The following is a 23915-nucleotide window of genomic DNA, read 5'->3' as shown; positions in this document are numbered from 1 at the left end:
ACATCAGGCCAAGTATTAAGAATGTAGAAGAACCGAACACATACACTGCTGTTAGAAATGTACAGTGGAAAATAGTTTGATAGTTTTTTTGTTTTACAAAGTGAAATGTGCTTACTACATGACCCAGTCAATTCATCCCTAGGTCTCACCCAAAAAGAAAAAAAAAAAGCAAGTATTTATACAAAGACTGCGACCAAGTAGGATTCTATTTGTAATAGCTAAAAACTGGAAACAACTGAAATGTCCACCATGGGATGAATGGATAAACAAATTATGGGATAGCCACACAACAGAATACTATTCAGCAAAAAAAGGCATGAACTCTTAATCAGCACAACACAGATGAAACTGAAAATAATTCTATTGAGTGAAAATAGTAGCTAAAAAGAATAAATACGGTATGACTCCATTTCTATAAAATTCTAGAAAATTCAAATTAATCCAGGACAACAGAAAGCAGGTCAGTGGTTGCCTATGGACAGGAGAAAGGGACCGGGATTAAAGAGTTTGCAAAGAAGAATGAAGAAACTTCTGAGGATGGTAGACATGCATTATTTTGACTGTAGTGATTGTCTCATGAATGAACACATTATGTTAAAACATATACAATTGTACATTTTCAATACATATACATAGACATATAAATATACTGCATGTCTGTTACACTTTAATAAAACTATTTTTTAAAAAAGAAAGCATTTTAAAAGATACTTCACAACCACACTCCCAATTAAAAATTACAAAACATTCAAGAAAATAATACACCATAAGTAAACAGAAAGATCAGTACACCAGGAACTAATACTAACAGAAAAATATAAAATTTATTGCAAAAGAAGAACAAATGTATTAAGTTATTTTAAACTATTAAAGAGACAAAAGAAGAAATTTAAAACCCTAGGAAAAAAGACAGCCTACAAAAAAATAAACAGGTAGAATTTTAAAACAAACAGATACTACTTCTAGAAATAAAACATAATCATTGGACTATAACAAATGTCAAGAGAATAAATCAAAATAGACTCAAGTGAAGAGAGAATCAATGGACTTAAAGATAATTCTCAAAAAATTACCCAGAGGAAAAAAAAGGCAAGGAGTAGTAAAGAAAGAGAACGTTGAATGAAAGAAATCAGGGAGGTAAGATCAAACAGAGATATTAAGAGGTATAGATAACACAATGAAAACACCCAACATTTATCTAATATAAGCTCCAAAAAAAGGTAGAACCCTTTCTCTTCCTGGCTAGTTCACTCCTAAAACCACTGGACAGAGAAAACTTGAGTGGAGTGTCAGAGCTCATATAGGGTGAGGAGGGCATCTGAGAACACATGGAATTGGAGCCCAGGAAGGATAAGTAAGATGCCCAAACACGGGGCAGGTCTGTGTGAGATGCACAACCCAAGCAGAGTGAAGAGGGACAGTGTGTGCAAGGCTGTCTCATACTGGGTGTTGGGGCCTGAGCAAGAAGGAAAGAGTTGACACTGTGAGGATGATGAAGGAAGTGGCCCTGATATGGGGTTCAGAAACCTGGGTAAGGTGAGAAGGGTATTTGTACTGAAGGCAGATCCAGTGAGGAGTGCTAAAACCCAAGCAGGGTGATGTGGTTTTCATGCTTGGTAAGGAGGTACTGGCACAGGGGAGTCAGAGGCTGGACAGGGTGATGTGAACTTCCATTTACAGGGATGGCCTGGCCTAGAGTGCAGGAGCCCAGGGAGGCTAAGGAAGGCAGGCATGCTGGGGGAGGTTCAACATGTCTTGGCTGTATGAGAAGGAGCACTACCAGAAAGTGTAACCAGACACAGGGAATACAGTGGCTGAGCAGAGTATTCACATCTGGGGTTAGCAGACAGATCCTCCAGGGGTGATGAAGCCATCTAGTGATCAGGAGGACATCCGCACAGAAAGCAAGGCAGCAGCATTTACAGAAGATTGGTTACATTCAGAGTAATTGATCAAATAATGAATATGTTAATAAGATAACAGGAACCAGGTTTCTTATTACCAGAAAAGAGAGTTGGAAGTAGAAAAGGAAGAAAACTGGAACACTCTCTGTGATGTTGCAATGGAATTAGAGGTTTTGGTATGAAGACATGCACCACACGTACACACTTCCCATCTCTGTTCCCCAAGGGCCGAGGAGCAGCAACAACTCCCACAGCAACAACTCACTTAGCATCTTCTAAATACTATTCTTTTTTTTTCCTTTTTAAAGTTTATTTATTTATTTTGAGAGAGGGAGAGAGAGAGAGAGAGAGAGAGAGAATGCAAGAGTGGGGCAGTGGCAGAGAGAGAGAGAGGGTGGGAGAGACTCCCATTCAGGGTTCGAACTCAGGAAGAGTGAGATCATGACCTGACTGGAATTCAAGAGTCTGATGCTTAACCAACAGAGCCATCCAGGCACCCCCTCAATATGAATCTTTACTAAAAGGAGCTGGGTTTCTTGGGAAATTGGTTGATTCCAGGTGTGGAACAGGGAAAATCCAAAATGATCCTGGCATATATTATTGTTGAGAGCAAGGAAGTGCTCAGAGAGTGACAGGATGTATCAAAGGGACACAGAAGCCAGGTTGAATGGACGCCCACCAGCCAAGTTATGGACAATATGGACATCAAAGTGAATCATGCTAGGAACAGATTGAAACTCATGGAATAAAATGGGAAGCCATGCGTTCACACTGATAATTACTAATTACAAAGGGGAAAAAAAGAGTAACTTTACAGAGGAGCCTAGCAAATGATGGAAGTAAGCATCCGTGATGTGGCATATCAGAGTCACATGCCACTGGATAGGATGCTGTGAGGCGAACTCGGCACTACTTCTCTGGTGTTCCTGCCAAAGATGTGTGACTTGAATCTAATGGTGACGAATACAAACCGAAGGGCTCTGTGAAATAACTGAACTGTAATTTTCAAAAAGGCCAAAGAAGGTCATGAAAGTCAAAAACTAAGAAACCGCTCCAACTAAAGACTCAAGAGACAGGACAACTAAATGCAAGACATGGGTCTCGCCTGGATCCTCTTACTACTGCAGACGTTACTAGGATAACTGGCAATACTTGAGTGGGGTCTAGGACTGAATAGTAGGAATAGATCAAGGCTAATTTTATAATTTTCTAATTTTGAAGGGTGATTATATAGGAGATTATATAGGAGAACATCTTTGTTCTAAGAAATACAAATTAATTCTTCAAAGATGGAGTAATAGATTGGCAAATTACTCTTAAATAGTTTTCATGAAAATAGTTCTGTGTACTATACTTACTGCTCACCCCAATTTTGAAATATTTTATAAGCATTTTTTTCAAATTTTTATTTATTTATTTCGAAAGAGAGAGAGACAGGGAGAGAGACAAAATCCTAAGTAGGCTCCAGGCTCTCAGCACAGAGCCCGATGGCAGGACTCAAACTCATGAGCCCCAAGATCATGACCTGAGCTGAAATCAAGAGTCAGATGCTTAACCGACTGAGCCACTCGGGTACCCCATAAGTTTGAAATATTTTTAAGGCATATTATTAATGGGTCTGCCACTTTCCAGACTATTTCAAAGATACAAAACTTAGATTTAATAATCTAATGTGTTAAGGAGGATTAAACTAGAAATAAATGGACACCAAAGGACATCTTAGAGAAACCGTAGAGAAACGCTACATTAAAGGCAAAGCATGAAGGAAATAAAACAAAACAACCTAAAAAAGGAATATCAAGTATGCTCAAAGTAGATCTCTCCACAGCGACATTAAGGCCAAAAGCTACTGGAATATTACCTGTAAAATGCTGAGGGTGAATGTCAACCTAGGTTTTTATACTTAGCTATCACTCAAAGTGAGGGCTATATAAAGACATTTTCCTAACAAACAAGGCCTGAGAGAATACAGCATTCACAGATAAATCGTGGGCCCAAATCGCCATGACTCCCAAGGGCTCCATGGTATTTCAACCCAAGGCAATTATTATGCATCATGGCACTGACTGGCTGAGTAAAACACGATAAGATGGCCAACACACTGTTTAAGAAGGCAGAAAAGCAGAAAGTAATAGTTTTAACAACTTCGAAGACAGAGTTAAATAGTAAGTTTCACTTATCAGGAAAACTCACCTTGGGGGCATGTCATTCCTGTGAATACGAGGTAATATGATAGATGTGAAGATCACAAAGCTGGTAGTGAGAAGAACCGCTTGGGTGTGTTTTAACATTCTCCTCCTAAGAAACACTACTCCTAACTTTGTATTGGTCTTTTCAGCGTAGCTTCTAGTATTACAACAAAAATCACCATCTGGAAGTCATGTGCACTTTAGCCTCACTCTTCCCGTAGCTAACATGTGCTTCTCAGAACTGAGAAGTGGTAGAAAAGGGCGTGCTCAGGGTCACACTGTTCCAAAGGAAGCCAGGAATTTTTTGTCTATAGGCATTGTGCACTTGGCTCTTGTCTAAGGACTCTCCTGTCACCTTTTCAAGCTCACTTAGGAAACTGGAGTCAAGGAAATTTGTCTAGACTACCAAGAAGAAACTATAGCAGACATAAATTTGGGAAACATTTGCCAGGGAATTAGTACATTGTAATTATTAACTAACATTATGCTGAAGATAAATAATTCCTGAGGGGAGTTATTTATAGCCCCTTTACTCTGGAAAATCAGCTTCTCTTGCTTGAATCATTGCAACATTGTCTACCCAATAACCAGCTACTTTGTATTATTCCGGTTTCCTATTTCCCCTAAAATTATCTGCTGTGCAATGATGTCTCCCTAATGAAATGAAACACTACTGCAAGGTTAGTGTAGTGCCTAGCCCACAATGGGTACTTGAAAAATATTACTTTAAATTTGAACAATATTATTGTATTATATGATTGTGATGCTTCTTCCTTCTATTCTTTGTGAAGATGGGAATCATTCCTTAATCCTTATTATATTCTCTACAGTGCCTGAGGCACAGTATTTTGAACATGAGAAAACAATGAGGTCTTGGTTGAATAAATTATCTTCTGTATTATTTTTCAGCTCTATGTTCCAAAAGGAGGGAGCTAATTAAGATTATAGACTTTAAGTCAGGTTAGACTTAAATGTGAGTCATTAAATCACCCTGGCTCTTGTTTTCTCGTCTCTAACCTGGAAATGATAATGATGCCTAAACCAGGGTTATTGTCAAGGTGAAATGAGATCATGTTTATAATGTGAAAAACATAGTGGTATTCAACAAATTACTATACTTTTTTTTTTTTTTTTTAGCTCCATACTTCTGGATCATAGCAACAGTTACCCATGTATCAAACTTTTCCACCATTACACTTTTGCTTTATTCTTAATTCAAATTAAATTCGTTTCAAATTCACTAGATTTTAAATCCTCCCAGGGCAGTGACTTCTGTCTGTTTTATCTATTGTTGTATTCTCCAGTCTCAGAAAAGGGCTTAGGACCGGCAGGAACTCTGTAACTACTTACTGAATGAGTAAACGAATGAATGGAAATGTACACTATACTCTGAAGACTCATGTCTAGGAAAGCATCCACCCATGCAAATGTTTACAAATGTTTAATACACAACAAAATACAGGGCACTTGGAATTTAGAAAATCAAGTAAGTCTAGGATTCCATAGATTAAAACGCTTAAAAGTCATAGTATTCATAACATCCAAGTTAGAAAACAAAAAGCACCAAGGCTGAAGCCACAGGAAATCAGATCTCAACCAGAATTCATCCTGGACAATCTGGATTGCTAAAGAGAGTGAAAACATACCTGGAATTCAGAGACCTCATTCCAGGGCTTCTATAACCACTTACTAAATTATTTTCAGATTATAAAGTTGATACATAATAAATGAGGACACTAACACCTGTGTTCCCTACTTTTCTGTATTCTTATTAGGTATACATTCAATGATATAAATAAAAGCACATGGGTATAAATATACAAATTATGTTATCATTATTTTATAAACTTCCTTAAATTTAGAATTTATGGCAAGAAGTGGTTTTAGGGATCATTAATCTAATCCCTCTCTAATCTCTCTTATAAGAAAGTTAATAATGAAAAATGTGGTCTACATAACTCTTAAGGTCACTTCTAACCATGAGATTCTTAGAGACTAAGCAAATTGTACAGTGAGAGTTGGTAACTGATTAAAAGGTTGCATATCTCAGAAGTCACTTTTTTCCCAAACTATCTTTTTCTCTTTTTTTGAAAAAAATTTTAAAAATTAACTCCAGAAACTTAGCACCTTATTGTCAACAAGAAAGAGAGCAAATCCACAACTTGAGACCCTGTATACAGAAATTTCCCAGAAATCAGTAATCAAAAATAATCCTCAAAGGAAAAAACAGTCTATTGTAGAGTCTCTACAGGAAACTACGTGGTATGATATGTTATGCCCCTGACAGAAGTATAATGTCCCCTTTCAAATAATTACATGTCTAGACGAGTATTAAAAGCCTTGGAAAGGGCTTCCAAACCTCTATCACAGCCCTCAGTTTAAACCATTGTATTCCAAATGTGAGTGCCTGAATATTTCAGAATGTCTTAATCATGACTACAAGTAGATTATTACGGGTCCTTTAATGACTTTTAAATCTGGCCTATTTAAAGGCAATTGACAATAAACACTTCCAATGGAGAAAAAAAAAAGTGAACCTTATAAATGAAACACTCCCATGGACAGGGATAAAGTTACAGACTCTAATACAAAGGGCAAATAAATGTCCTTCCTTTGGATCTAGTCACAGTACCAAGTACAATATTTTATAGTGTGATATTGTATCTTGCAACTTATGTAAGCAATATGATCAATATTTTATCATATAATCAGTAAAGTGTTAAAATAATCACACAAACACACACACACACACACACACACACACACACACATGCACACATGCAGGTCTACTCTTAAGTGACTTTCAAATAATTTCTAGACAAATTTTTTTTTTAATATATGAAATTTATTGTCAAATTGGTTTCCATACAACACCCAGTGCTCATCCCAAAAGATGCCCTCTTCAATACCCATCACCCACCCTCCCCTTTCTCCCATCCCCCATCAGCCCTCATTTTGTTCTCATTTTTTAAGAGTCTCTTATGCTTTGGCTCTCTCCCACTCTAGCCTGTCTCTTTTTTTTTTTTCCTTCCCCTAGTTTTAAATTCTTTGGGGGAAAAAAACCCATGTAAATGAATCACTCACTAGTTATATAGTTATATATATATTCCAATATATATATTGCAATATATATTGCAATATATGTGTGTGTGTGTGTGTGTGTATATATATATATATACATATATATATAGTGGCTTCAATAGTATGTAATAAGTGCTCTGGAAACATCCAGGTGCTATGAGAACACAGAGCCTATGTTGTTATCTATAAAAAGTAGGTGATGTTTCATCAACTTTTCCTTCCTTTGGATTTTTGTACCTTTCTTCAATAACATATAGTCCCTCAAAACCCTTTTCATTCATATATATACATATACATACATACATTCATATACATACATATATATACCTATATACATAAATATATAGGTATATATATTTATTATTTATTTATTATTTTGTCATTTCCAAATAGTATAATAAAAATAATTTTGAGGAAAAAAGATTATTATAGATCTAGTAATTTTCAAAGTGTGTAGTATAAAGCTGGTTTTAATACAGTTTAAATATATACAAAGACAAATTCAATTTATATGTAACTGAAAAAAAGAGCATAATATTAAATTTAAACATGTTATTTAAATATATGATATTTAATAGATTAAACATTAGGTATATGTCAAACAAGACCAAAACTACCTTTCTGATATGTTTAGATTTCCTACCTTTTATGGTTAACAAAGTCAATCTGTTCATTTATATAATTTCAACATTTTGTTGCCAAATAAGAGAGAAGATTTCAGACTGTTACTTACAAATAGTTTGTAGTCATTCAAAACACATGAAGTTTGTGAATATATTTACTCACTAGAAAAAACCATACTCAGTGAAATCATAATTTTCTCCTTTTAATATTTGTTAATTTTCATATTTAATATCAATTAATATTGATATAATATTAATTTTTAAAGTACTATTGACAGCTTGATATTCCACATAAGAATACTTATCAGATGAATGCACCAACAGACTAAAGGAACACTTTGTAGTGAATATGCAGAATTGTTACTGTTTTCATTCTCATTGACACAGGATTTCAACAGTAGAGTTCTCTGTGCTTGTTTTCTGTAACCATGTAGAAATTAAATAAATCAGAGCTTCCCAGCTGTATGCCATGACACATACTAGGTTGTGAAAAGCTGACAGGGGGTAAGAGAAATTGAAACCCTCCACGCAGTATGTACAAAGATAATTGTTTTCTGTGTTCATGCTTTGGCATGAAAAAAGGTTAGAAACAGTGAATTAAGTAAAATTTGTCAAGAAGCATAAATGATTTAAAGCTATAGAAGGTCCAAACCATTACAGAGGTTGGAAAACCATACTCACAATTAAGAAATAAGCCTCCTGGTGATGCAGCCATGCTGAAGCCACTAACTATTGCACAAACTCACATGATAGCACCTGGGAACTCCCAAGTTGTTTCATTTTCAAGGGAAAATGTCTTTAAGTAATGTATTTTTAGATAAAAATAGCAAAGGGCTACCTCCTCCAACAATGTGAGCTTCCTGATCACCTCCCAAACTTATAGGGGCTCTTAAATCACCAGGGGGAAAACATCTGCAGAACTGTAAATTACAGCTCGCAAAGGATGGATATGTATTTTCATTGTTTGATCACTAGTCCCTTGCACACTCCCTGCCACATACAAAACACTCAGTAAATACTCCTTAAATGACTATATTTCACCTTGAATATGAGGCAGGATTTCAGTAGAAACTAGAAGAAACTTTATAAACGTGGAGTTCAACTCCTATTCTGCTGATGAGAAAGTAGAGGAAAGGTGATGTGACTTTCTCAGAACCAGTGAATCTTCTTATTCTGGTAGAACTTATCTTTAGGGGGAAATAATCACCCCGGTGTCCCTCTCTGTGTGCCACACAAATGGATGGAAATAATAGTTTCTGAGTATACACTCATCATTAGGCTTATTTAGCACACCACTATCTCCATTAATTGGGTTTAAAATAGATTATTGTGAAGAAAAGAGGCAAGAAAATATAATAGAGTCACATAACTCTTGGTCTTTTCCCCCCCTTAATAGCTAGCAAATATTCTTTGAGCCTCAGTTTTCCCATCTACAAAATGAAGAAAATAGTTACCTTGGAGAATTGATGTGAAGATAGGTGATTCTGTATAGAATAGGTGATTTCTGTACAGAAAACACCTTCATAATTCCTTGTTCATAACTGGCACTCAGTAAATCTTTATTAAATAAATGAATAAGGCTATGGATCACTATGATTTTACATAATGGGCAGAGAATGTGACTATTACTTTCTAGCAATAGCTTTCTTAGTGTGAGATTCCCTATGCTACTTTTGCAATACTGGAAATTACAGTTTCTTTTCTAAAACTGTGGTTATATACTAGAACATTTGGCCATGAGAAAGTACAATTGTTATTATTCTAAACTCTATGATTATCTTAAAATTAATGACTCCAGATTCAATAAATAAAAATATAGGATATCCAATTAAATTGGAAATTCAGATAAGCAACAAATTTGTTTAATATAAGTGTGTCTGAGGCTATATTTTGGTCATGTTTACACCAAAAAAAACAACTTTAATTCCATAGGACATGCTTATAAAAATGGTTTGTTTATCTGAAATTCAAATTTAACTGGATGTGCCTGTAGGCATCCTAGGGCTGCTCGCAACTCTAGGCTACAGACACAAGGAAGCCTTGAAGATCACAGTCACTGCCTTCCTTCCTTCCACAGATGAGGATATGAAAGCCCAGGGAAGTTGCTTACTTAGCCCACTTCAAAGAGAGTGGCTGAGAACCAGACCACGTCTCCCACCAACCCATCCAGCATTCTCTCCCTGCACACCATGACAACAGAGACTTCCCTTCCGGAAAGTCTTAGTAATCTGCTAAGCAAAATGTTTTATTACTTTGATAGTTCTTTGAAAAATAAGCAAACAAACAAAAAATAAAAAGTCAAGCAAAACAACAACAATAAAACCTCTTGTGCATCCAAGCTCCAACATGGCCTCCACTGCCTTGGGCTAACACGCGCCTGTTTTTTTCTCCATGAATACAATTGCCTAGCAAGTGTAAGAAAAGAAGACACACCAATGCAGTCCCCATCCTTCTCACTGCCATCTTCTTCCCTGTAACAATTTGTTTTTATCTCTCTGACTTGTCTGGGGTTAGCAAAATAATGAGTATGATGCAAATGTGGTTTTGTGACTGCTGTCTACTGGGCACTGGAATTGTTTACTTGTCATAAATAGCTTCAGGGACACGCCCAGACACCGAGTCTCTGCCTCACCAGCCTCAGAGACAGACACAAACCTCAAACCCCTTGACTGAGGACAGCCAACCAAAGAATACAAATGGTAAAGTCCCCCATTACCATGCATGAATTCTGAATAAATCTGACCAAAGTAAATATATGTGAGGAAAATTAAAATAGTATAGCTGTTAACAATAGAAGCTTTAGTATAAAACAGACCTGGGTTTGAATCTCAGATCGGCCACTTATACCGTTGTAAGACCTCTCAGAATCCCATCCCCAGAGTGAAGGGAAACCCCAATTACTTTGTTCAAAACTCAATATACGGGTGCTGAGGAACCCAAATAAATTATTTCATGTTTCCTTCCTTCATCTTGAAACCAGTGGGAATTTTTTCTTCTAATTTTTGAGTTTAGGTTAAAGTGCTAGGAGTATTAAAATCCATCAAATTTAACACTTGAAATGGGTGCAGTTTATTGTATGTAAAATTTTGCCTTAATAAAGCTGAAAAAAAATAGAGATTGGAGATCTGAGTAAAGTAGTTTGGCTTACATCACACAGCTAGCTAGTAAGGGACAACAGGCAGAGAGCAAAGCAGGGCTTTGTGAAGGAAGAAGAAGACTGGAGAGAAAATGTCTGGGTGTCAGGGTAGGCCACAGTGAGAGCTACTTTTGCCCCAAGGAATATGAAGCAAGCCGCCTCAGGAGTCTGCAGGAACCAAAGGGTTCCTGCACAGCTGGTCTCCACAGAAGCCTTGTCTGCCCAAACCTGTCTGTTTGCAGATGTTCCTGAAGTAAAAGGTCTTATTTTATCAACAGATTGTAATCAGATCACTCCTTAGAAAAGGTTAAAGAAAAATGTTTCTACTAAGGCCAAGACTGCTCGTGGCATATTTGAATAACACATAAAATTCTACTTGGTCCACCCAGTGGAGCTTGACTATTTCAGAATTAACCCCTAACCAACATCAAAACTAAAGTCCTCCATGAAAAATTTATACATTGAAAACCATAGAAACCTTATGAAAGAAATTGAAGAAGACACAAAAAAATGGAAAAAGATTCCATGCTCCTGGATAAGAACAAATATTGTTAAAATGTCAATACTACCCAAAGCAATCTACATATTCAATGTAATCCCTATCAAAATAACACGAGCATTCTTCACAGAGCTAGAACAAACAATCCTAAAATTTGTATGGAACCAGAAAAGACCCCGAATAGTCAAAGCAATCTTGAAAAAGAAAACCAAAGCAGGAGGCATCACAATCCCAGACTTCAAGCTATACTACAAAGCTGTAATCATCAAGACAGTATGGTACTGGCACAAAAACAGACACTCAGATCAATGGAACAGGATAGAGAACCCAGCAATGGACCCACAAACATATGGCCAACTAATCTTTGACAAAGCAGGAAAAAATACCCGATGGAATAAAGACAGTCTCTTCAGCAAGTGGTGCTGGGAAAACTGGACAGCGACATGCAGAAGAATGAACCTGGACCACTTTCTTACACCATACACAAAAATAAACTCAAAATGGATGAAGACCTCAATGTAAGACAGGAAGCCATCAAAATCCTCGAGGAGAAAGCAAGCAAAAACCTCTTTGATCTTGGCTGCAGCAACTTCTTACTCGACATGTCTCTGGAGGCAAGAGAAACAAAAGCAAAAATGAACTACTGGGTCCTCATCAAAATAAAAATCTTCTGTACAGAGAAGGAAACAATCAGCAAAACTAAAAGGCAACAGACAGAATGGGAGAAGATACATGCAAACGACATATGAGATAAAGGGTTAGTACCCAAAATCTATAAAGAACTTATCAAACTCAACACCCAAAAAACAAATATTCCAGTGAAAAAATGGGCAAAAGACATGAATAGACACTTCTCCAAAGAAGACATCCAGATGGCCAACTGACACATGAAAAAATGCTCAACATCCCTCATCATCAGGGAAATGCAAATCAAAAGCACCATGAGATACCACCTTACACCTGTCAGAATGGCTAACATTAACAACTCAGGCAACAACAGATGTTGGCGAGGATGCAGAGAAAGAGGCTCTCTTTTGCATTGTTGGTGGGAATGCAAGCTGGTGCAGCCACTCTGGAGAACAGTACAGATGTTCCTCAAAAAATAGAACTACCCTACGACCCAGCAATTGCACTACTAGGCATTTATCCACGGGATACAGGTGTGCTGTCTTGAAGGGACACATGCACCCCCATGTTTATAGCAGCACTATCAACAATAGCCAAAGTATGTAAAGAGCCCAAATGTCCATTGATGGATGAATGGATAAAGAAGATGTGGTATATATATACAATGGAGTATTACTCGGCAATCAAAAAGAATGAAATCTTGCCATTTGCAACTATGTGGATGGAACTGGAGGGTATTAGACTAAGTGAAATTAGTCAGAGAAAGACAAATATCATATGACTTCACTCATATGAGGAATTTAAGAGACAAAACAGATGAACATAAGGGAAGAGAAACAAAAATAATATAAAAACAAGGAGGGGGACAAAACATAAGAGACTCTTAAATATGGAGAACAGAAAGAGGGTTACTGGAAAGGTTCTGGGAGGGTGGATGGGCTAAATGGGTAAGGGGCATTAAGGAATCTGTTCCTGAAATCATTGTTGCACTATATGCTAACTAATTTGGATATAAATTAAAAAAAAGAAAGCTAAACTCCTCCAAAAATGTTATTATTGAGTGACTAACTGCTACTTAGGAAACTCTAGAAAGTAATGTGTCTTAGGTGTGGAATGTCTTAGCAGGTAAAGTAAATGGTAAAATAACTCAGGGGTCAAGGAATGAATGAAACACACAATGCAGAGTAATCTCTGAATTCCACTCATGAGCTAGAACGTATATAAAACAAACCAGCCAAGGAATCACATACCTATCGCTATACAGATGAAATTTCCATCATAGCTTACAGCTCCCCCAGCCTTCTGTGTCAAAGATTTTCACAAAATAGTACTTCCAACTTCACCTCCTTGCTCAGTAAGCCGTAGTGCAACAAAGCTCACACAGCCAAATTAATGCAAAAGTGTTCCATTTACAGTTACTGTCAAAGACATGAGAGTTCGGCTGGTAAAAGAAATACGGGAAGGACAACTCATTTCTTTCTTGGTGGTTCCTTCACTTTTATTCATATTCAATCAGTAACAACTTCATGGAATTCCAATCCTCTTGTCTAAAACCTTAGTTTTAGGCTGTAAGATGTAGATTTTTCCCCCATTAGTTTATTCTATATTTAACTCTCTGAATATTTACAATCAAACTGTTGTTTTTAAACCTACAAGTATCTAACATGAACAAAATAATACCAGTTTATTAGACCACTCTTAAATAAATTCAACATATATTTATTGAGAACCACATATATTCAAAGTGATGGGCTGGGCTGCAGAGAACACAAAGAATAGGAAAACATAGTCCCTGATTTCAAAGTATTTACAACTGAGTCATTTTAGGATTAATTTTAACTAAGTATTCCTGCTATTAGAAGAGTGTGTGTGTGTGTGTGTGTGTGTGTGTGTGTGTGTGTGAATTCTGAAAACCTAATTCCAATCTTGAGGCTTTTTTTTGTTTGTTTGTTTGTTTTTGCTAAGTATAATCTATAAAACTGTTTGGCTAATATGTTTATTTAAATTAACTCAGTTCATTTTAATATCAAATCAACTTATTTAAGAATAAATTAAGTGATTTAAGAGTCTCCTTTAAAGTTATTTTATCATTAATATCCATAAAACCAAGAAGTTTGATGAGCTGGTTAGATTTTTTTTTTCAAAATGCACATTAAAATAAATACTTGTCTATGACCATAAATGTTTGCTGTGTACCACCTAAAATCCCCGTGGGAAATATGACTCCTATCCATTACCATACTGAAGTCTTTTCTTCTACTCCTTGAAAACCTCACCCCAACTCAGGATATTGTTTGCACCCCAATATTTTGGACTGATGATCTTTACTTCCAACTAACCAAGAAAATCAAGGCACTTAAACATGAGCTTCCTCTCATCACATCAACATTCTGCATCTTTTCCTTAGTTTTAGCCTAATTTTGTAAGATTCCCATACAAATCTCCTCTAATAACATTTTTATCCCTATCCCAAATTTCATTTAATGTCACCTCAGTTACTCCTTTTATTAACCCTATTTTTTGTATCCTCAAGTGGTTTCCTTTTTTCTTGGCCCCTTTGCTTTTACTTAATATTCATTTAATTAATAAATATTTATTGAGTATCTGCTATGTGTCAGAAACTGTGCAAGATTCTAAGGATACAGACAAGAAAAACAATGTCACATACCTCAAGATGCTCAGTGGTGTCTAAGGACACAGGCATGTCTGGGATCACCAAGAGTGTAATGAGTGCTATTTACGGTAAATGCAAGTGTGTTTGTGGGGGAAATACAAGTGGAGCTTGAACTCAAACATTGGAAGGATTTCCCCAAGGAGATAACACCTAAGCTCAAACCCTAAATCTTAGACACTTGATGGTTTTATGATCCAGGCAAGTATGTGGTAACTTCAAACTTTCTTCATCCATGAAATGGGAATAATGTCTACCTTACCAAGTTGTAATAAGACTAAGGAGACAGCATGTGCCCAGTATTGAGGTCCTGTAATTAACTTGGATTTGAATGCTAAATCTACTACTATATATCCTCAGGCAGATTAATTTACAATTTCATATTGGATTCCTCATCAGTAAAAGTAAATAAATAATAATATCAATCCAATAGAATTCATACAAGAGTTAAATGTGATAATCCATGGGAATCATCAGATAGATAGTAAGCATTCAATAAATGTTAGCTGCTATTATTAGAAGGCTTTTTTTTCAATCTCAAAATCTGTGTATAAATCCTGCTAAATAAATAGTAGAATGATAAGTGGAATCCTTGTCATTTGTCATCCTTCATTCTGTTATTCATAATTTACAGTGGATTCCATCTAGTAGGTAAACCAAGCAGGAACAATGAAGGTAAAACTCCAAAGTGCCAAAATGTCAAAGTAGAACAAAATCTACCATCTTTCCATCCACTAAGGGTTGAATTGAGCCCACCCCAAAATTCACATATTGAAGTCCTAATTCAGTACCTCAGAATGTGACCTTGTTTGGAGACAGGGTCAGAATTAATTAAGTGAAGAGATGAGGTCATACTGGATTGGGGTGTGGCCCAAACCCAATGAGATCAGCATCCCTTGTAAAACAAGAAAATTTGGTGACAGATGCACACAGGGAGAGAGACGTGAAGATGATTTCAGAAATGGGGGTCATACTTCTACAAGGTAAGGAACAGCAAAGACTGCCAGCAAACCACCAGCAGCTAGTCTGAAACAGATTCTTCCTCACAGGCCTCAGAAGGAAAGAACCCTGACATCACCTTATTTCAGACACCTAGCCTCTCAAACCATGACATAATACATTTCTGTCACTTAAATCATGCAATTTGCCTTACTGTGTTATGACAGCCATAGCAACTAATATACCACCTGATAGATTTTTTTTCTTTCTGTTTCTTTCTGTTTCTTTCTAGTCAGAATGTAGCCCTTAAAAACATATAACTATTCTTGAGATAATACTTAAATTTTAGTCTGAATCACATAATCAGTCATTTACCAAATTTTCTTTTCTACTTCTTTTGTATAAATCTCCTTTCCATCCATTTTATAGGTTCCCTAATATATTCATTTTATTCATTCCACAAGTATTTATTGAAAGCCCCAATAAATAAAAGAAAAGAAAAACAAAGATTCTTGACCTCTAAGAATTTACAACCTATGAGTCAAGTCATAAGCATGTAAATATCTGATACAAAGTCTGCCACGTCAAGTATTCCCCAGGTACAAGACCAAAGCATACCTCAATCCCATAGTGGTCAATGGCATAGGATTCTCTCTTAGAAAAGTTATGTGTTTTCCGTCGGGCCCATGCCTCCTTCCTTGGTGGTGATATTTACTTCACTTTCCCCAACTTCAGCACAAGCTGACATTGGAAGTCAGCTCACTGCCATCATGACAGTCCCTGCCTCCCAGAAAAACAGATGGAAGGCACTCCCACAGGCAGAAATACAGAGCTATGTAGACAAGTCCTGTTTGGAGAAGCCTCCTGAAATGCCCACGATTCTAGTGTTCTCCGATTTTGCCCACAAAACAGGAATTCCTCAGCCAGGGAACATTACAAACTCATCCTTTTGCACTCCAGGATCCCAGCAGAAGCTTGGCCAAAAGAGAACTATATCAAGAAGTATGTAATAAAAAGTAAATAATTTTATGAAAAGTAAAAAGATGATAGATAGATAGATAGATAGATAGACAGATAAACAAAGGCTTATGAATGCAGAATTCCATGGTGGTTTGGAGAGAGTGGTTGAGGAGGGACATGACTTGAAGGTCATATGCAAAGGCACTTTAGCTTTACAAGAATATTGTTTTTCTTTGTTTTTTTTTTAAAGTTATTTCCTGGATTACCAGCCCATTCTACCATTAATTCAAGATACAGGAGGTGAGCCATTTGCAGCCATTCTTTTCACTATTGTAGATTTTTTGTCACATTCACCATTTATGTTAATAGGAAAAGGAGGCCTGGTGAATCTAAATCCCTAGGCTAGAATTACATCACTGGATCTGTCTGACTACAAGGCCCATCCCACTTCTCACAAGGCTTGAGAGTGAGCTTAACCACAAAGGCACCATTACCAACTGATGCTTTACAGTTTACGGCTTTGTGTACAAACCAGTCCTCCTATTTTTTTAAAAAACAAAACAAAAACAACTTAGGTTCAACCACAGGAGTGGTTCAGGGGCCAAATCTCTCTTCAATTTAAAGGTAAATATGTGAGTAGATTTTCTGTTCTTCATCTACAAAACTATTCATTACATGCGTGAGTACATGCACGGGCAAGTGTGTTTTCTAAGAATGAGGACTTAATACAAGAACAAACAAAAAATAAGCTCATCATAACACCAGTGTCATGGAAAAGGACTCTTTGTACAAAGTGAGATGTCCATACTGCCATGATTTCAATGCAGTGTATGTGACAAGAAGTAGCTGAGGGAGACAGGCAAGGGCTAGACCTTACCTCTGTGCAACTGTGGCACTTTCCAACATATCCTGGCCTCTGCTTACTCTCATCATCTCTGCTCTGCTGGCTTTTTACTGACGAAACAAGTCACTGTCCAGTAGCATCAAGAAATTCTGTCCCTAGGCCATAAATAAATGCCCAACTCCTATAGTTCATGGGTGTATGAGAGCCCAAGAGGCCTAGAATCGATCCAACCCATTTTAACTAGCAAGAAACTACCCAGTAATACCTTGTTTGTATTTCTTGGAGGAGGGACACCAGAAACACTTATTTCATTCTACACAATAATTCACCACAATCAGAGAGAGCACAGCAAGGGCAACACCATCTCCCAGCTGCTGATTACATCAAAGGCTTGCAGCACAAATTCAATTTTATGATGTTAATCTCGGCCTGCCACTCAGAAATTTTCTCTGAGGGATATGATTTTTCTCTGGATTTCATTTTAAGAATGATTTTTTTTTCGTCCACAATCAATAAAGATATGTTTTCATCAAAAGACTCTATCTTGGTAGAATTCAATTGGCTATTTCAATCCCTTTTGGTGACACAATATTAATTAAAATAGTTTATGTTGCACTTCAGCTGGAAAAAGAGGCAGTGAAAATAGAAGCTACTCAGAACACATGTTCTATACACATCAACACAGAGGGCAGAAAATAATTTTCTCTTTCTCCAGGCAGCAGACATTAGCTATTCAACAGAGTTGCTCTGACTTGGTTTATTTCTGTGATATCACTGCAAAAACAACAAACAAACAAGAAAATTGAAGCTCTTTCTGTTTGTATTTTTTTGTTCAAAAGAAATCAAAATACACATCAAAAAGTTGCTTCAAATACTCAGGTTTCATTACCTCAAGAAGTGGAGAAATAAGTGTCTTTGTGCCTATGTGGAATGACGGGCTTTTAAGAATCACAGTCACTGTTTCTCCTAATTAAAAATAAATACATAAATAAAAATATAAATACATAAATACAATACTATTAAAATTTACTTTTATTTTCAATTTCTAAATAATGATTACAATCGAATACATTATATTTCTCAAAAGCAAACACACAGAATTAGCATAGAGGTTTTCACATTTAAAAGAGAGGAGAGGGGTGCCTGGATAGCTCAGTCAGTTAAGCTTCCAACTCGGCTCAGGTCATGATCTCCTGGTTTGTGGGTTCGAGCCCCATGTAGGGCTCTGTGCTGACAGTTCAGAGCCTGGAGCCTGCTTTGGATTCTGTGTTTCCCTCTTTCTCTGCTCCTCCCCCACTCGTGCTCTTTCTCTCAAAAAATAAATAAACATTAAAAAAATTTAAAAAAAAATGACAACCAAAAGGTAAGTTGACTTGGTTAAAAGTGGGGGGAGTGGACTAGAGTTTGGAATTGTTTACACACTTGAATAATAATGGCAAGGCCTAGACAAACTATACTGTTCTCCAAAGAGTGCATGTAAATGTGTACATGAATGTGGAAAAATACTGGTTAAAAAAAGAAAAATCATCCATCAATACCATCACTACCACAGGGCTTATTAAGATGCAGATTCCTGGGCCTCAGGCAGATATGATATATCTGAACCTCTAAGACATAGGGTCCAGAAATTTTAACTAGCTCTCCAAATGTTCTTATTACACTTGAGGCTAAAGAATTTGAATCAAATTCAGCACCCCTCATGCACAGCACAGCTAATGAAATAGTGAAATTAATTGATGAAATTAAATTAACATTCACTAAATGAATGACTAAAAACAACAATTCCCTCAAAAAGTTCTTATTCAGGGCCTAGTCTACATGGCCTTGTGAGATTGCCAATCCCTGGCCTGATGTGAGCCTTCCATAGCAAACAGGGCTGGCCTGACCCCAAAAACTATTTTCGCTATAATGACTGAAACTGAAAGTAGTTAAATTCTTTTGTTGTCTATTACTGTCTAAATGGCTTGTGGAAAATTTTCCTGCTTTGTATGGCTTTGCAACAAAACAGTCTGATGTGTTCTTTTTGAAATCCTTGTGGGGAAAGGGTCTAAAGGGGGTTCACTCTAGATATTCAATTGTTCAGTAAATTTGCCCAATGTTTGCAAGTGGGATGACTCATGCATGATCAAATTTGATTCTGAGGTGAAGTCTACCAAATTTAAAAGGATTTTAATGTTAACAATACCAAGAAAAAGTCAAAAGGGGTTAAAATCCTATAACAAATTCCTCCCGAAATGTTCAGTTTGCATTTTGGTGCTCCAAAGTAAACAACCAATTTTCGATATTCCCTCCCCATATAAATTTTTGCTAAGACGCATTTCAATACCCCAGACTGAAACAGTAAGTCTCCAGGATGGACTAAAGTAGTCTGAGATCCTGTCCTGCAAATATAGGAATGCTAACCTTTGCCAGCATAGAACTCTCAGTGTGGGTGAAACTCCTTTTACAGGAGCTGACCCTAAAACTAGGCTAGAAACACAGCCTTAAGTGCGATGAAGGCAAGTCTGTAGAGGTTGGAGAATTAGGGTATTTATAAAGAAAGAACTCCAAGCAGGCTCCACGCTGTCAGCACAGAGCCCAGTACAGGGCTTGATCTCACAAACCAGGAGATCATGACCTGAGCAGACAGAGTCACCCAGGTACCCCAGTTTACTTTTTATAATATGCCTGAAAGTCATAAATCCCATCTACACTCAAGGCTAGATTAGTGTTGTATTTTCTGCACTCAAGAGAAGGAGATGATAGAACCATATCAATTGATTGTAAACTGCACATCAGACAGCCTCTTGTTTTATATGCAACTAAGTCTTCCAACAAAATTGTAAGGTAGACACCCTGCTAGAGAGACTCGAAGAGTAAATAAGTACCTGATAGTGTAAAATAATATATGATCCTCATTTTACGTTTGAGGAAACTAAAGCTCAGAGAGGCAAAATAATTTGCCCATGTCCTATAGCCAGTAAAAGATGGGGCAACAAGGGAACAGTGTGCCATGATTTATGTCTGTCATGCTCTCTCACCCTGTCACACTTCCAAACAAATTTCTCCCTTGGCCCAGAAAGCTCTTTCTCAGCATTTCTACCTGGCAAACTCCTACAAAACTGGAATCTTCCAAATTGGAACTAAATTTTAACTCCTTTGAGTATCCTCTGGCTGATATTTAGCACTCCTCTTCCCCCAGCATTCCCTACGCTACATTTATCAGACCACTTACTACTCTGCTCTAATTATTGCTGTGTCTGTTTCCTAAAGTATATTATGAATGCTTGGAAGGCAGAAACCTGTCTCTTTCCCACACATTCTGCTGGCAGGGAATTTTACATATACCAAGAAGTCCAAAACATGTTGAAGGAAAAGTCAAAGAATTAATGTACTAGTTATGAATGAATGTTATAAAGCTTCAAGAGTTGTCTCTCTTTTCTCCTCCCCCCCCACCCCGCTCCCAGACAAGTCAGTGTGTTAAGTGACCACCTTGAGTGTAACTCTGATGTCTGCACAAAGAGCAAAAAGCAGATGTACAAAAATGTCCTTGGCAATAGCTGTTCATTCTAATTTCTACTAAAGCAGCCTAAAATCACATCAGTTTTCTGGGCCCTCACAACTCACCACTGACTCAGAGGACACATAGTCAATTAACCATGAAGTTGACTGATTCAATTAATTACATTTCTCTCACCCCATACTTGCTTACTTGTTAAACACTCATGTATAGGATCTTATGTTTTTCTAGGTTAAATTTCATCTTGTTAAAAGAAAAAGGGGAAATCAGTGCTGAAAAAAAAAGTTCCTATCATTTATTGACTTTTAAGTTTAGACACTTTGCTACTTATATGATATACATCATTTCATTTGATCTTCATAATGATCCCAGGCCTTATTATTATCTCTACTCTAAACACAAAGAAGATGAACCTTGAAGAACATACGTAGCTTGCTCAGGATCAGAGCTAGAAAATAGAAACAGTCCCCAAAACTCATGCCGTCAAACACCACACCACACTGTTTAAGTGGGGCTGGGGGGTGGGGTCCAGCATGCTAAGACTTTTCTTGGAAATGTAAGCAAATTCTAGAAGAGATAGTCCTCTAGAGCAGGAATATCTTGCTCTAGAAATGAGGATTTGCCTTTTATAGGAGAGTTTGGACATCTAAATGTCCTTTAAGACCAAAGACAATCTTATTTTGAAGATAAAAATGACACACATAAGTTAAAGGACTTGCTGACGACCCCAGAGTTAATTTGGCCCAGAGGGCTCTGGAGATGATCTGGTACTAGAAGTTACTGCACAAATTGTTTTAATCCTGATCCCCATCTCATCTCCCTGCCTCTAATTCAGTCTAGAGCAGGAATGAATCTAAAACTGTTAACAACTAGGAGAAAAAAAGTATGTATTAAGAACAGGGTTCCAGAGATGTCCTTTAAAATGTACTGACAGAGTTATTAATAAGAGATGCCACATATTGTGAGTAACATTATTAAATAATAGAACAAATAAGTGAATTATCAAGCCACAAAGATAGCTGAATCCAGCAATCTTGAAAACCTTCAAATATTTAGAATACCATTATTTTCAAGGTTCCATGAAGTTATTCCCGTTGGCATCTATAAACTGGAAACACAGATTTCTATTGATTTTTATTGATAAAATAATTATAATTTAAAAATATCTTTCCCAAAAAGAGGTAAAAATACTGGAACTCAACACAGAGTCTCAATTTTTGTGGTTTAATAAAATAATAATCCCTTCACTAGATCACTTCAGGGACAGTTTGCTTTTCTCCTCTAGCCCTTTGTATTCTTTTTTTTTTTTTTAAATCCCTTTGTATTCTTTACAGAAAACACTATGGGTGCATTTTAATACTGAAGGAAATAGAGGGCAAAGGAACAAGAAGTCACAAGACCAAACTAACCACAAGTACTTGCATGACAAAGTTGGTTGCTTTCTTCACCCCTGGTCTTTAAGTGGTAAGAATTAAGGAGAGGAGGGGGTTAGTGCATTTTATGTTGGGGTGACAGAGTTAGGGGGCTTAGGGAGGCTGGGAAAGGGAGGTGGGGATGGGGAGGGAAAGAGGATGAAAGGAACAAAAGTTTCCAACCCTTTCCTCAGGTTAAAGTATTTGTAACTGGTGACCTAGCCTCCAATAGTTGACCTTGAACTCATTTAGAATAAAACCTCGAGAGGAAGGAAGAAAAAGTTCATGCTCCTATATAATAGTGTTCTATTTGTATTTAGTCAACTGTTTGGAAATGCACACAAAAATGCTGTAATGAATGAGGAGGGCGGAATGAGGAAGCACCCGTCCCCAAAGGGAATATTCCTACTACTTCAACTTTTCCAGATTTTTGTCAGTGCAGACATCTCCCCCCTCCCGCCGTTTTATTTTCCTGCCACATGTCCAACTTTGCAAGTGGCGAAGTCTTGGGTCTGCAGTCTTTATTACTGTCTCAGCCATCGGTGCACGGCAAGGAAGTTTTCGCCAGATGCCTGGAGCCCCCAAGGGGTCACTCCGCGCGACTCTCATCCACCGGATCTTTTTCCCCCGCCTGGACACTTTTTTTTTTTTTTTTTTTTAACTGATTCAATCGACTCCCATTCCTTAGAAGTCCGACTTCCCAGCCCCAAGAAACTCTCTCAGTAGTGAATGGTGGATCCCTAAAGGTCTCTAGGAGCAGACGCCTCCCAGGACCACTTGTAGGGATACAGAGGCCCACACCAACCCAGCCCTTGCCCCTACCCTGGAGCGCGCGCGCAAGCACGCGCACACACACACACACACACACACACACGAAAGGACCAATTTGACAGATGAGTGGCTTCGGTCACTACTGATGCGACATCTGGACAAGAGTTTGAACAGAGAATTTTCCACGTGCAAGAACTTGGAGCAAAATAAGAGGTTCTAGCAAGTGCTAGGCGCGCTCACCTTTCTTCCCTGCCCCTCAATATCCAGACTCAGGCTGCGCGGTCAGTTAGGGCGGGAAGCCCAGGAGCAGCACAAGCCCAAGCCGTGGGCAGTCAGAGACCCACCGCCTGGGACCCAGGAGCCTGAGCCGAGCCCAGGGGACGCCCAACCTACCCGAGCCACAGGGCGGCGAAGCAGCAGGTGTCTGGACAGCCAGGCAGCCGAGCGGCTGGACAGCGGGGAGGCCCTGAGGACTGACCGGCCCCGCCCCGGCCCGGCCCCGCCCCGCCCCGGCCCCGGCCCCCTGCCCTGCTCCCGCCTCCGGCCCCCGGCTCCCGCCGGGCTCCGGCTCCCTCCGGCTGCAGCTGCCCGTCCGGCTCAGCGCACCCCGCCTGCGGTCCCGCCGGCCCTCCCCGTCGCGTTGGTGGCGGCGGCGACCGGAACAGGCCCGTCCGCAGCCTCCGAGGTTCCCTGCCCTACAGCGCTGGAGGGAGTTCAGATGAAGTGAGGAAAATCCAGGTGGGTCACGTGGTGTAGACCC

At 38.0% G+C, this 23915-nt stretch overlaps 1 protein-coding gene across 4 annotated transcripts in view; it reads right to left on the bottom strand.

Moving 5' to 3' along the window:
• Window positions 1–23617, bottom strand: part of WDR72 (WD repeat domain 72) — a 229192-nt gene extending 205575 nt beyond the window's left edge. For 3 of the 4 annotated variants that reach the window (XM_019442070.2, XM_019442069.2, XM_019442072.2), the window contains exon 1: window positions 23396–23508. The gene's annotated coding sequence lies outside the window, so the exon portion shown is untranslated. Of the gene's footprint in view, window positions 1–23395; window positions 23509–23548 lie in introns of those variants that run through there. The other variant, XM_053889052.1, reaches the window with a different exon arrangement.
• Between the last annotated feature and the right edge of the window lie 298 nt (window positions 23618–23915).

Source organism: Panthera pardus, unplaced genomic scaffold (assembly GCF_024362965.1).
Source record: "Panthera pardus isolate Hobbes unplaced genomic scaffold, ASM2436296v1 HiC_scaffold_24, whole genome shotgun sequence".
In the NCBI taxonomy this organism is placed as follows: Eukaryota; Metazoa; Chordata; class Mammalia; order Carnivora; family Felidae; genus Panthera; species Panthera pardus.
This window is presented reverse-complemented; position numbering and strand designations above follow the sequence as displayed.